The 15,966-nt window shown below is 44.4% G+C and overlaps 1 protein-coding gene across 3 annotated transcripts in view; it reads left to right on the forward strand.

Moving 5' to 3' along the window:
- Positions 1–3,121: 3,121 nt before the first annotated feature.
- FOXJ2 (forkhead box J2) overlaps positions 3,122–15,966 on the forward strand; it is a 302,004-nt gene continuing 289,159 nt past the window's right edge. For all 3 annotated transcript variants that reach the window (XM_085619900.1, XM_085619899.1, XM_085619902.1), the window contains exon 1: positions 3,122–3,726. The gene's annotated coding sequence lies outside the window, so the exon portion shown is untranslated. The remainder of the gene's footprint in view (positions 3,727–15,966) is intronic.

Consider the following 15,966-nt stretch of genomic DNA (forward strand, 5'->3'; position numbering starts at 1 on the left):
TTCTTTGCTGTTTGCATATGCCCTGCCTGCCTACAATGCCTTTTGGAAATGTAGTTTGTATCTTCAGCCACCCTGCCAAAGGGCCACAAGTCCTGAATTTAACATCCATCTTCCCAGTGCATATAACATTTTACCTATATACCATGCACTAGGCTATAACTTACTTGATTCCGAATAACTACGCAACTGGAAGCAAAATTACTTGTGCAGTGTGCACTATACACAAACTTCTGTCTGTAGATCAATTCACATTAACATGTATATAAAGTAGGAGACGTGTATACAAGGACACAAATGCTTATACAGGCAACAAATATTAGATACACTAGAGACATGATTTGTATATTTTTACAATAACTTTTGAGCTTAAGTTCTTTAAAATACATAGAGAAAATGTAAATTCACTTTGTACGATATGGTTAATCATTTTTCAATTAAACTATATTTGGCTTGCAGAGAGCATGTATTTATTAAATAGGGCTGTGGTGAAAAGGCACACAGTATGGAACAGGATTTCTTTTATGTTTTAGTTGTCATTAATATGGTAGATTTGTTTCTTCCATTACCTAGGATTAATCTGAGGAAACTCCTAGCGACTCCTCCCAAAAAGGCCTTTAATTCATTATGTCCAAAGAGCAATATATACTTAATCACCATCTTCTACATGCACTCCCCAAAATATTAAACTCATCACTTCCACCAGAATCATGTCCAGCGATCTACATTCTGAATTACAGAAAAGAGCCCAAAATACTGCTCTCTCAATGAACAGAGCTTTACTAGGTTGCACTAGGCACCCAAAAAGGTGTCCTATGCAGAAACAGTATGTGCTATGCCCTCTACATTTGATGCTTCCTCAGAAGTGGATACTGTTTTTTGGTTTAGTTTTGTCATTTAAAGGTGCTTATTGCACGTCATCTTCATCAATTGGTCTATTATTGTGCCATTTGAATCTTTCTTCCGCCCACTACAACATACAGCATTGGGCAGTTGGTCAGCATGCGTCAGCCACTGCCTAATTTTTCTGAGTGACAACATTCTGCCCATTTACAAGGAGTACATCAACACACAGTTTCTCCAAGTACCAGGCCAAACTATGGCAGTGTGCTGTTAGCTAAAAGAAAAAAAAAAAGTTCTGTATTTTTTTTTTTTTTTTTAGACTGTCAGAGGCGCAGCAGCTTCGACAACAGTTTCCTAAAAACTTTGACAATAGAGCATTGGCAAAGCTAAAAGGCTGACAGAAAACTACAGACCTATCATCTTTGCCAATGTTTGTTAAAAATTTGGACTAATATGGAAAACTGTTGTCATTCTACTTTAGCATCCCTAATGCATCAACAAAGCATGAAAAAATTTCCTTTTAATGTCTCCACACTATGAATAAGTTAACATATTCATGGCAGTGAAATTAACTACACTTCAGGCAATATATAGTAGTATCTTGAAAAACTTGTGTATCACTCCGGTCCCTTCCTCTAGAATCTTCTGCAGAACACATGGGTGTTTAAGTTCTGTGTGCATATTATTAGATCGTTCCCCTTGAAGTTCAATTCTTGATCAACGATACAAGTTCTTTTGCAGCATAAATCATCTATATAGTGCAGTCACATAAGCACGGCTGTTCTTAATAACCTATACCAGTACCCTAACTTATCTGGCATTTGCTTAAACACCTTTTGTTCATTTTGCCCCCAGTTGACACGCAGGACTACAAGTACCAGAAATGAAAGATCAAACTGGAAGTAGGTCAGCTTACTCACATCTAACGTGACAGCCTGAGAGGTCTCCAGGAGCAAAATTAAAGCCACATCTATGAACATCCCTATCTGCACCCCTAGGGGACTACATACAGTTGTTCGTTGAGCTCTTGCACCCTGGAGCCGACTGCACAGAGGTAAAGGCCACGCTGCTGCAGGATCCTACCTAGTTCTTCTGCTGCTGCTAGTGGCCAGCTTTGTCATGACAAGCAATAGTATTGGTACACCAAACTACTTCACTATCCTTCCACTTCTGAAACGAGCTCACGTGTCCCTGAACACGAAACCAACCACCCGCGTTATTGGTTGCCAGTCTTTGGTATTTTACGTTGTACACTTACTGATTGAAAAATTGCCGAAAGAACAATATAAAAGGACATCTAGCGTTAGAAGAGACCGCCGCACGGTTTAGGCGCATCGATACTTCGCGTGGCCCAGCATGAGAGCCAAGCTCTTCCCGGACAGGGCGATTCAAAGCAACTTGTCGCAGTCCTCTGGTAGGGGATTCGGCACCCATCGGCGGATGTACAGTGACAGACCACCAAGAGAGAGCATGGTAGAGGTCAGGAGAACCGACAATACACGCGTTCACGGAAGTGAAGTAAAAGGACAGTGAAGTGCGCATACTCACTCTTTAGGACACCCGTTTGCTCCGGAGACTTGCTAGTAGTCTCCCATGAAATGTATCGCAGTAGTGCCAGCAAGTGGAGGTACTCACACTGTCAAAATAAAGAAGCGCGGGTACTCATTACTGACCCTACCGGCTTTCAAACAGCAGTGGTGAAGAGGCAAACATACTCCCCCTCCAGCCCCCCCACAGACACTTGAAGAGATGCGGCAACAGCCCCCCCCCCCCCACACACACACACACACACACAAAAGACCACCGCCACATCGAAGAGACTCGCTCTACCTTCAGCGTCCTATTACTCTCCCTCTTCATCACTGTTGCACAGAAGCAAAAAAATAAATATTAAAGACCCAAACCTCCTCCATGTTCGCAGGCCCACCGCCCAAAGACCCGAAAGAAAAATATAGACATTAATAACAAAACAAAAAAAATCCAGCGCTAATTCACGACCTTTCAGTGTCGAGCACCACCCTCCGGCGCGCCAGCGGGACTAGCTGTCTTCGGGCCGGGCGGGCGCACCGCTTTTAACCCCGGGGGCGTCGCCTCGTCTCACTGGGTCACATTATTTTTCCCATCAGCCATTTGGCGGGCGGCGCTGGGTCGGCGTCACCTGACGAGCACCTGATGCAACCAATCGGAGCTCGGGCGGAGTGTCTAGGCGCCGCCTCCTGCGCCCGCGACGCACGTACGTTCCCCCTCCCATGCACAGTCTGAATTTTCTGCCCTCCCCCCCACCTTCCTTCTGCAAGAAACTGAAGGCCGACATTGCCGTCAATGGCGGAGAGACGGGGGCCGCCTAAAAGCACGCAGTAGCCAAGCCCGTGCGGGTACCGCTCCCCGGCCGGCAAGCTCCGTACAGTTGGCCGCCGTCATTGCCCGCCAAGTTCGCGGTTTCAGCGACTGCCTCTTGCTGGGACAGGGCCCGGGCGGAGCAAGAGGCCTTACGACAGAGGCCTCCCCGTCTGAAATCAGGGTAAAACAGGAATACATAAACGCCCATGGCGGATCCGTAGCAGCTGCAGACCGAGAGGGCTTGCCAGGCCGCGCCGCCTGTTGCTACACAGGCCCCATGAGCCCGGGAGAGGGTTCCTGCTCCGCACTGCGACAACAGCCCCCCTCCGACCCCTCGGGGGCGCCGCACACACCTGTTTCTTTGGTGTTTATCTCCTGTCCGCGAAAGCCAGACTCCCTAGAAAGCGAGGGGAGTGGGAACCTGCACCCCCTGCCCAACTGTACTTGCCGAGACCGGCATGGGGACACCCGAGGACGTCTGACAGCGCCACCAACGCGTGCCTTGCAGCAAACCTACAGTAACTAACCGAGAAGGCGCTAACAGAGGTGGGTAAGCTACCCCCCCCCCCCACAGAGGTGTGGGCCATTCAATGTGTTTTGGTGTCATTTTGTTGGGGGTGGTTTGAGAGATGGGCGGGACTGGCATGGGGGGGCCTGGGAACAGTGAACGACGAGGATGGACTTTGCAGGTCTTGACAGACCGGAACTCCCGCACGTCCTGTTTGTCTGCGTGTCCATATGTCTGGTGGGCGTTCTCGTGTCTTGTCTGAATGTGCGCGCTGTTGAAAGGAGTGACAGCTGAAGGGGATTTCTAGGGTTGAGGTCTACTGGCATAGCTGGTTGTGTCTCAATTCTTGGGCATGAGAGGGGGTAGGAGAGCAGACTCGAGGGCCTTTAATGAGCTGCATGGATCCCAGTGCTAGGAGGGTGCAGCAGAGCAGGATCGAGAAGCATTAGTATAAGTTGCGTGCTGGAATATCAGCGAATGTTGCAGGCCTTAACTGAGGTGCACTGACAGCTGCGCGCGTCGCTAAATATCCGAATAGTACAGAATGGCCAGGTCTGAATTGTGGTGAATTGCAAAGCTATGTTTAGGATTGAGTACTGGCACATGAGAGGTTCCTGCTATTTGACTGAGCTCTGACAGGCGTGTGAGCTCTAGTACTGATTTAGCAGGCGCTGATGATAGTGCTCTATGTACTAAAATGGCACAGAGTACTTGTCACAAATGAGGTGTAAAGGGAGAGCTCCTACGTTTGCTAGTACTGGTAAATAATTGCACTTTCAAGAGCTTTGTAGGGCTTTTATCATTGTAATAACCTAGGTTATCCGTAGACTTAGTGCCCCGGAAAGAATTATTTTAAGAATACATTGTTTAATAATTACTGATTTTTATGATGCAGAAATATCAACCCGTGTATATTTTATTTTAACATTTCTTCAGATTTTCACAGTTTAACATGCAGCACCTGCCACTATCCCACAATATGTACATACAGCAGTAAGAACATAATAGAAATAGTTGCTAAGCTCAGTTCCCATTTCAGTGGACCCCGTTCTATTTGAACGTGCGCTTCGTTAACTTGGACCCTGTCTCTGGTACAGTTTTCCACAACATATGAAAAGCATTCGGTCTTTTTAGAAAAGTTGTGACAACTTACCCCCTTTGCTGAACCTTGGTTAATTTTACTTATTCTTTATTGTTCTGAACGCCAAGGTGCATTCGTTGGTGAACGAACGCACTACATAGAATCACATTTCTGCAGGCACCGAAATACTTTATATGGCTCCTGACACATCTTACGAGGAAGTGAAGCACTTTGCGAATGGATAGCATGCTGCCCTGTGACATCGCTGTGTTATTTAGTTGAGCATAATGATTACAGTTAAGCTGTTTCCATTCAGTGTCATGCACTGTTCTTCATGCTAATAAATTGTGAGGATAGATTTTGTTGTATGGGTAATCCGGACTAGTATGGTCGTTAAAGCTAACCTATGGTATAGATTTGTATTTGATTGGTCATTAAAGGGACAAACGGACTGAATCGAGAGGAGCGGATCTGGGAAGACCTGGCAGGGCATCTGGCCATATGTGGTCTTACCGCGGAAGGCACCCCTAGAAGACTCCCTTAATCGAGCCACCTGAATGCCTGGGCTGGATGTCCTTTTGGAGTTAAAGAGGTTCAGGTCATGATTAAGAAGCAGTGGTAGAGTTCTTTGGTGGTGCCAGTGCACGAAGGGCAGAAGAAGGCATATGTCGGGATTGAGAAAGAGTTGCATGTGGGCAGTAGCACTTCAGCAGTAGTTTGTGCTGTAGATCAGTATTGTAAATTGTAGTTGTTTATTGTTTTGGAGCAGGAATAGCCGTCCACGTTGCATGCTGCATTCGGGTGCATTGACAGACTTGTACATGGGTTATGTGTTTCAGTGCTGCATATACTTTTTTTTCTCTTTTTTATAGATCAGTTTATTATTTACATTTTTAGTACTACAGCGAATTTAAAAACCGTAGGTTTGCCTCTTGAACATAATAGCCACCCACTTACCATTTGGTATCAAATCCATTGCAGCAGCGAATGCTATGAACAGAACTAGTTACAGATTCAAATATAGCAATAAACAAGTAAACACTTAAATAACAAGCATTGGCAAACCAGTAGGTCTTGCCTATGCACGAGCTATTGGCTTTGCCAATATGTTTGAGCCATATTGTACAAGATCATGGCTGCTCTTCAGCATGGCTAAAAGTTAGTGGGATAGAAAGTGGTGTGGAGTGTCGTAGAGTGGAATGGCGAAGAGTGTAGGGTTTTGGCGAGTGCAGTGGCATTGTGTCATGTACCTGAGTGACATAGTGTAGAGTCCCTTAGAGTGGCATACACTGGAGTGGTGTAGAGTGCATTGGTGTAGTGTTGCAAAGTACAGTGCAGTGGCGTACAGTGCAGAATCTTAGAATGCAGTGGCGTAGATTGGAGAAATGCATAGAGCGGAGTGTGGCAGAGTGGCATAGAGTGCAGTGGCGTAGAGTTGAGTGATGAAGAGGTGTAGAGTGGCTTAGAGTGCAGTAGTAAAGAGTGGTGCAGAGTAAAGTATAGTGCCATAGAGTGGAATGGCGTAGAGTGGGATGGCATAGAGTGGAGTAGTGCAGAGTAGAATGGCGTAGGGTTCAGTTATCAAGAGTGCAGTTTCGCAGAGTAGTGTCAGTGGAGTAGAGTGGCATAGAGAGCAGAGTAGATTAAAGTGGCATAACGTGGATTGGCATAACTTGGATTGGCATAAGTGCAGGGACACAGATGAGTGTTAGAGTAAAGTGCATTGGAGTAGAGTGTTGTGGCATAGAGTGCAGTGTTGCAGAGTGGCATAGTGTACAGTGGCGTAGAATGGAGTTGTGCAGAGTAGATTGCTGTGGCTTAGACTGTAGTGGTGTAGAGTGGCGAAGTGTATTGGCATAGTGTGCAGTGGTACAGGGTAGAGTAGAGGCGTGGAGTGGTGCAGGGGTGTGAGTGGTGCAGAGAAGAGTGGAGTATTCATGGTGTGGTAGCGCACTGCCATTACAGACAACACATTTTCAGTTGAAATGACCATTACATTTGCGCCGGTATATAGTTTTACTAATAAAACTATACAGTGCACAGGAGGTTGTGTGTGGAAATTACATCACCTAGTGTAATTTGTTTTGATCATATTAAATTATGTATTTCCAACACACCTCAAAAATAACAATGTGCTTCATTTGTGTTCCCAATTCTGATATATTCTGAAATACTTACACAGTTAATTTAAATGTTGTCATGTGCTAGAAAAAAAACTCTTTTCTACCCCAGTATCCAGCAAGAGTGTCGCACATATTCTCTCACTTTGAAGTCGGAGAGAGAAAAGTAAACAAGCGCCCACTGAAGACTGGCGCCTGACATTTGACCTTGGTCTTTGAGTGCACAGCAAATATAATGAGATAAGAACGAGATTTACAGGCCTGTTTGCAGAAAGGGAGCTCTTGGGAGGATACTGAAAATAAGGTTTGGGCAACAGGAGGGACAAACTGAACCCGGAGAGCTTAAAGCAAATAAAGCCAGCTAATGGAAAGCAAGAAAATGTGAGTTACCAACCAAAATGCCAATGGCAATCAACTAATTAAATGTATTCCCCGGTCAACTTTCTGAAACCCCCCAAGATGTCTTTAGCAAAACAGGCAGGCTGCAACCTAAAAAGCATTCTCAAGAAAGCTCCCAGTTCTTCAGAAGAAAATGAAAATCAAGTCAATACAGCACAACAGTGGGAGCACACTCAATAAGTGATATTTTTGTCGAAGTGACCCTGAAACATTTTTCATATTAGCAATTGTCAAGGAGCCCTAATTGATTACTTGATCCCCCCCCCCCCCCATCTGGAGGGTACATCTCATGAGGGGACCTGATAGTGCCATGGTGAGGACAGTAGGACTAGGGAAGTCTTTCATCAGTTTTGGACTTTTGTACCAGTTATTGCTTCCAGTGTAGTTACATCTATTGTGCCTTTCTTTTATTGTTGTAGAGTAACAAATGTATCCCACTTCTCCCACTTACGTAGTTCTTTCATCCAGTGCTACAAAGAAGAGGCCTGAGTTGCATTACAGTAGATTGCCACCTGGCACTTAGCTAACATCCTTGCTGAATCGCGCTAACATCTTTGCAGAGTCGGCAAAACTGTTCTCCAGTTTTGCCGTTTGAATCCTCTTATTTAACCATAAAATGTTCCCTTCAAGCACACAAATGTAGTGCTTGAATCGGTGCACATACAGATTCCCAGTACTGGGTGTATTCCTGAACATTCCAAATCATATGTTCAGTGTCACCACTGTCGTTGCAACATCTTGGGACTTTCAGGGACATTGGTTACATCTTATGAAGCCTTTGTGGAGTAAGATGAGCTCTATGTATAATTTTAAATAGTATCCATTTAAAGCTCGTATTCTGCAAAACGTTTGAGGGATATTCAAGTTATGCCCAATCTTTTAGCGTCAGTTGTCTTCTTCGTTAGTCCCATGCTCCCTCAGCAGCGACACATCCACTTTAATCTGGTGCAGGAGTCTACCATACAGGGTTAAGCTCGCTCTTTCGTGGTTGTGTGTTATTACATTTTTAAGTGTTATGCACAGGTGGTTTGAGGTTCTTCTGTTTCTAGGTCCGTTTTTAATCACCTGAATACGACACGTTAGGTTAGAACAGAGGTCTTCAAACTTTTGGATGCCGAGACCCCCCTGTCAACATTTTGAGGCGTAAGGACCCCCTCTTGACAAAAATGTCTAAACCTGTTGACTAAATTGCGTGGGATGAAAATGTAAATAAGGTTATGTGATGCCGCGTATTTTGGGATAGCATTGCTTCATTATTTTGATATTTGTTACACACAGTAACGCTGAGGAAAGATTTCACCCAATCAGTACCCATTTATAACCAAAATACAGCAATTATCATCAGAAAGATTTCAAGTCAACGTTTGTGAAGGGCCTTCCACTCTGCAGCAATACGTGCTGCCACATTAGAAGCTCACCTGGCCCTGGTCGGGAGAAGCAGGGGTCCCTTAAAACCCTGGCGGTTTTGTGTAGAGTTAAGCCGTTTACCCATGCAGCTTTCCTCTCACCCCCTCCCTTCCATCCCTCTCTCCTCTCCTAACCCCGGATCCCTCTCTCACTTTGCAGGTCATTTTCTTTCACCCCTTTTTACAACTTCTGAACTCTCCCCATTCAACCTCTCACTTCACCTTTAATCACCTCTTGCCATTCTGTCCTTTCACTGCCCTCATCTCTAACAGTCTCTCACATTTATCTCATGGCCTCTCTGGCCCTGTCACCTCCCGTGCCCCTCAGCACCTCATTCACCTCGTCTCTTCATTCAAATTTTTGTCTATTTGTATCTTACACCTCTCCAGTCCCCCCCATTCCTCTTTAACATCTCCCCTTTGTTCTAACAGAAGCCCTCACCTTTGGATCACACTCACTTCTTGCGTGTCCACACTTCTCTTCGGCAATTCAAATTTCTCCTCATCCCTGACCTCTTCAATCAAATTCTCTCACTCCCTTGCTGTCCTCTCTCATTTTGGGTGCGGATGCAAGTTCAGAATGGGATGAATGAATGTATGATTACTGATGGGCTTGTTTGAGTGAGTTGCATATTGAGTAGTGAGGGGGACAGGTGAGTGAAGTGTCACATGAGTGCAGGATGAGTAGTGTACTCGTGTGACTGCAGTTTGAGGTATAGTGTGAGCAGGACAAGTGCATTTTGAGAGCAGAGTGATCACTGTGAGTGCAGGGTGAGCGGGTGAATGGTGCAAGTGCATGGTGATCAGTGTGAGTGCATTGTGATCACTGTGAGTGCAGGGTGAGCGGGTGAATGGTGCAAGTGCATGGTGATCAGTGTGAGTGCATTGTGATCACTGTGAGTGCAAGGTGAGCGTGACAATGAAGGGCGAGAATGAGGAATGAGTTGTCTGAATGCAGGGTGCATTCCCAGACCCATGAAGTAACTCAGCATGTTATTGACGGGGCGTAGACTTTAAGATCTAAGTTAAACTATTGCGGCATTAATCGGGGATCGAGGGTGAAGAAAATAAATAATGTGCTGATCCTGCAACAAACTTCCAGTCCTATGGTTAGGGTTGCCAGCAGATTATTTTGGTGGCTCAGTCGGTACAAAAAAAAACAGTCACCTAAAGCGGTATTTTCAGCGCTTATCTGTGCATACTTCCCAGGGCCAGCTTTAGTGCTGGTGGTGCCCTGTGCGACCATGTTTGTTGGTGCCCCCCACAATGACCACCCCCACCACGGATTCTCTCACTAGCACCCTTTAACAGTGACCAAGTCTCCATAACCCCACACTCTCAGATGCATTGAATTAGTTATATAGTGCCACTCATACCAGTGTAGGGTGTCCGAGCACTTTGCATCTCACACACACATTACACAGAGACAATCAATCATAAGTGTGTAAATCAGTGTATAGGAAATGTTACATAAGCCAAAGGACTAAAAGTATAGGAGTCACATGTCATCCATACTGGTAGGCAGTATAGTTAAGAGTGTTTGGTGTGGAGAAGCACAAACTCAGAGTCGAAAAAGAAACAGCATAGTTGGGAGTTTCCTTTAATAAGAATTGATTTCTAGCCAAATTAACCCTTTTTGCAACATTAATCAATGGCCTAATAATGTATTCTTTGTAGTGTGTATGCTGTTCTAGGATGAAAGTTAATAGCTCACTATTCTCTATTAGGACTTTAAGTTATAAATTGCAAGTAACAAAAGGATGTCTCTTTTGAAAGCAGTAACCTGCTGATCTCTTCACATCATATGCACTCTGTAATCTACTTGGTACACGTTCTTTGCAGCAGGCATATTAACCCTCTGCACTAACATCACCCAAGTCAAAACCTCAACTATACAACATTCTGATCTCTCTCCAGGAAGATAATTAATCACACAAGTTATCTTGACATTTATGTGAGGCCTGGCAATTGCCGGGGAAAGAAACGCTGCAGCAGGTGCTTCAAAAGCACAATAAACTTTCACACACGGCGCCCCCAGGAAGCCAACTTTGTATTCCTTTCCATGAAATGCTTTCTCACACTACGGCAGTGTATGTAAAATCCAAATGTATGGAATAGGCACAGTGGGGACCCAGCCTCTGTAAGCAGTTTACAAAGGCATGTTAAATGGTCTTTAAAGACCTGTGAAAAAACACGGGGGTGCCGGAGATAGGAATCCAGACACTGCCCAGCTGAGCCCCCAGCAGCTCAAGTTTCACTGCCGCAGCCCGGGCTGAGACACAGGACGGGGGGGGGGGGGGGGGGGGCTGAAGCCCTTGGGCCTGGGCAGAAGTGTGACTGGGAAGGCGCGACCCCCTTTGCATCACTCCACGGCCCCCCTGGGGGTCGCGCCCCACAGTTTGAAGACCCCTGGGTTAGAAACTGACCCGCAGGAATTTCCATGGTTTGTCTTAATTCATCAGATGTTTTAAGATTGTGGTGATGAAATCATTCCGAAGAAATTGCTGGTAGCCAGCAGGCTAACCAGTCCCATGATGCACTGCCAAATTGAGCCCATAGGCTTCTGTACATTTAGGACATTAAACACAACTTTGTAAAACCACAAAAAATATGTTAAAGTTCATTAGTTTCACTACTTTAATTATTGATTAGGTACATCACAAAATTAACTGATAACAAACATGCATGTGCAAGAAGAGTCCGTAGTAGTAAAGTCCTTGCTTTGTGCTCTTTTCACCCAACTGATTGCCAACATGAAATGTCAATACGGACTCGGCGTGTCTGACTCATTCTAAAAAACGTATTGCTTATGACAGAAGTGCCGGGCCATTCGCGGTGCATATGCATGCATGGTAGAAGACAAGGCTTAGTGCAAAAGTGAAAAGTAATAAAATCGCCACCACCGAAAGTGATTAGCCAATTTGAATAACAAGTGAGCAGGTTGCGAAAGAGAAGACCGCATTACTTGGGGCAGTACTGCCGCATGAAGGACAGCATGTCGGTGTGCACGCACAATTGTAAATACTCCATTGGAAGCTTTCAAGCGTTTAAATCAGCCGCTATTAGAAGTCAAAGTAAGTAACTTGTAGCCCAGAAGTGTATGTTCCATAGTGAAAAAAGAAGACCTGAAAGAAATTCTAAAGCAGCTGAATGCATGTTGCTATAAAGCTCAATATAACCAAAATGGTTAAATGAAATATATGATAAAATGTTATGAAAAAACTACAGCAAGCATAAACTGATCAGAATAGTTAACTGGCATAAAATGAAGCATCTAAAATATGTGATGGCAAGTAACCCAAAACTAATAACGAAATACGGTGTTCCTTAGTCAAACACATTACTTATTTAAGTGATGTCATCATGGTATGGTGACCCTTATTGTAAGATTACTCATGTATATTAACGAAACGAAGCAAAGAATGGTCTTTGAAACAAGAAAAAAAACCTGGCAGAAATGAGTCAAAAAGAATATCATGTAGTCAAAGAAAACAAAACATTTCTAATATGTCGTTTATCCCTTTGGGTTGAAAAGTGTCAAGTCTCTTAATCCAATAAGTCGCTCTTAATCACAAGATTTTATGATTGCCCATTTCAGGTGTGGGTTCGACTACTTTGGGTATTTGAAACTGCATTTGTGCAATGTTGTGTTTTTCTTCAACCCAATGTAATGCTAGCCTGGAATTTTTGTTCTGATTCCTGGTTGCACGTTTATGCTCTATAAATTCAGATTTTTCTTTTTCTTTACATTTTGTCCTTGTATAATATGTCTCATAGGCATTTTATGCAATATGACATTCTTAGTCTGCTGAATGTCTTAATTTCAAAGAATGATCTTTAACCCGTTCCCCGCTCATGACGGAACCACTCCGTCATGAGCCACGGGTGCACTGTGCTCATGACGGAGTGGTTCCGTCATGCTGCGGCCGTTGGCGGCCGCTCCTCCCATGCGGCGCTAATTCCCCGCCTGTGCGGGCGATTAGCGCAGTGGGTGGAGTCATGACGGAACCACGCCGTCATGAGCACAGCTCACCCGTGACTCATGACTGCGTGGTTCTGTCATGAGCACAGCGGCGCCGTCAACCCCCCCCAAACACCCCCAGCGCTGCGGCGGAATTCGCTCCGCAGCGAAGGGGTTAAGTGGATGGACCACAACATTGCCATTGATTGTTATTGCAGTGGATGCAATTGTAGCGTTTAGTGCCAGTATGTCTCTCCGAAACAATAGATTTATTCTACGTCAGCAGTTCTTTGACATTTTTAGGACATTTATTTGCAAAAAGGGGTTTATTGTGAAAAATTTCTTTGAAATCTAGTTCCACCATAAAAGTTCCCATCGGTTATGAATAATCTTTTTGATGGCTTGGAATTTAGTTGAAAATTTTGAAACCACCACCATCCTTGCTGGCGTTCTAGCTGTGTTTTTCTGTATGGCTGCTTTGCTTAATATGGAGATGGGGGATGGGGTAACCCCTATTGGTGAACCTTATTTTGTCGTCCTCCTAGGCCTATGAACAATCGTCTGTTTTATGTGTGATCCTTTTTATCTGCACAAATTGGTAAAATGGCAGATGTTACTTAAGGGTTTGCGGATGGAAACTCTGAAAGTGCAGTGTATTGTTGTGATCAGTGGATTTTTTGAAAACTTTGGTTTGGATACCTGCAGGCGTTAATTCAACGAATACACCCAAGATTGGAATTGGTTTTTATTGCTGATTGAATATGTGAATTGGATGCTAGGATTCCTCGAGTTTAACATGGATATATTTTTCTCTGGACTTTCTTTTTAACTGTGCCATTTTAGGAAGATATCGTTGATATACAGCGGAAATATCACCAGGTGTTCTTGCTTTGACTGTTCTTGAACAAGATATTCATTTTCATACTTGGACATGAAAATATGTGCATAGCTAGGCACTCCAGAAATGCCCATAGAGGTCCCATTCTTTTGTAATTATATTCACATTTCCAATGAAAATAGCTATGGTAATAAGAGAAATGTAATAGTTCCAACAGAACCACTTTAAAGTGTCCCATTTGGATTATATTGAGCTTTATACCAACATGTAACCAGCCGCTTAACTATTTCTTTTTTTTTCGTGACACACACTTCCGGGGTACACATCACTTACTTTGACTTTGGTTAGCTGCTGATTAAAGCGCTTGAAAGCTTTCAATGGAGTATTTCCATTTGCACGCCGACACGCCGTCCTTCATGTGGCAGGGCCGCTCCAGGTAACGCGCGTCTTTTCTTTCTGCAAGCTCATTATTCAAATTGACTAATCTCTTTCGGTGGTGATGATTTTTATTAATTCGCACTGTTGCACTACGCCTGCCCTACTCGCATGCATATGTGCCGCAAATGTCCTGGCACTTCTGTCATGAACAATGCGGTTTTTGGAATGTGTCGGACATGCAGAGTCCATATTAACATTTGATGTTGATAATAGGCATATGCACCGCTAACAAAGTGAAACTGAAGAACTTCAACACATCTTTTATGACTATACAAAGTTTTGTTTAATGTGCTAAACCTACAAAAGCCGATGGGCTCATCTTTGTAGTGTGTTGTGGGATTTTATTAGCCTGCTGACTACCAGCAATTTCTTCAAAGTGTGTTCAGACACAGAGCACACACCAAGACCGCACACCTAAAGAAGTGTTTGATTTGTTTAAAATGTTTGGTATAATTTTGAGAAAAGTAGTGCAGTTAACGACTACTCATTGTGTCAAATAAATCCCCCAGCACAGTAAAGCTAGTTTTATCAAAGCAATCCCTAACTGGTTCAGTGCCAATTTGTTGTAGTTTACGATGCATCCATAGTGGGAGCTCAGGAGCTAATTCTTCAGTTGTCTTAGTGCGAACAAGATATGTTTTTTCCAACAGCGCTTGGCCACTGTTAGCAATCTGGATTCATGGGGTCTTTTATTATTAGGATCCGGCACCTGTGACACCTGTAAAGCACCTTCTCTCTGGTCCCCCATGTAACACGATTTCTGATACTTGTGTGGCTCCTAGTCCATCCAGCTACCCACTGGAGCTGTGCAGCTAAATAATAATTTTTTAAACCGGGAGCTGCAGTGCCTCCATCAGATGACAATGGTAGTTGTTTATGTAAGGTTACCTTGTTTCTATAACCACCCCACACTAGGTCCAGTGACAATTTAGTAAGGTCCTTTAAAGCCTTGCCGGGTACAAAGGAGTGGAATTTAATTAAATATCTACTTGGCCATGGGTCAGGTTGCTTCATAAATCTACTAGTTCTGTAAAAAGAAAAAACACTCATCCCTTTGGTGCCATCCAGTGAAGTGACAAATTATGGCAGCAATCTCATTATATAAGCGCACGGATAACCGCCTCTCCGGTTATGCCAGGGCTCATACTATAGACTAGTTTGATTACTAGCAATTCCCTTATTTTGTGATCACTTCCACGTATCTACATACTGGGGCTGAAGAGAACGTTAAGCAATAGTTCCTGTGTTGAAATGCCATTTTGAGTCTGAAAGCCTACTAACTGGCATGTCTTAAGGTTTTTCACCACATCTTTTCTAAACTTTGCCCATACTGAGAGAGGTTGGGCATTTACCCCTGACAGCAAGTAAAACTTCTACCAGAGTTGGGAAGAAAGTGGTTGGAGGGAAAGTGAACTTGTAAAGCGTTCAACAGTTTCGTATGAGCAAATCTACACATGCATATCTGCTCGTGCTAAAATGCAGTTCTCAAATATTTTCTAGGAGTATGATGTCCTGCCCTACTTCTGTAAATTCTTGTGAATTTATGAAGGTTGTAAACTAATGCAATGACATGCACCATGGGTGCCCTTATGTCACTTTTCTTCAGAATTGGGGCCCCTAATTAGGTTTGCTGTTAACCAAGGCCTTTTTTCCCTCTTTTTAGGTCTCGCCTGGCGAAGACAGCGAGATCTATTGTTGCTGACTTGGCTCGGAAGTGGGACAGGAGATGGGCACGCGCAAGGCTTTTGGCAGATTGGAGCCTGTGTACTCGCACGTGAACACGCACGTCCACACACGCGATGTGCACATCTCCTGTCCCCCTTCCGACCACATGCCAGCTCCGTTGCAGCGGCCCGCTGCAAGACTGGGCCGCTCAGAATGCCAAAACGACACTGTGCCTCGATCAGGCACCAACAATAGCCCACACGGAGCCCCCCAGCCCTTCTTCACTCACCGGACTGCTCTTCTGGGGGGGGCTCCTGCTCGCGGCTGCAGCACTTCTCTTGCGGGGCTTCCCAGCACTCCTGGGAGCCCG

Source organism: Triturus cristatus, chromosome 7 (genome assembly GCF_964204655.1).
Source record: "Triturus cristatus chromosome 7, aTriCri1.1, whole genome shotgun sequence".
Lineage (NCBI taxonomy): Eukaryota > Metazoa > Chordata > Amphibia > Caudata > Salamandridae > Triturus > Triturus cristatus.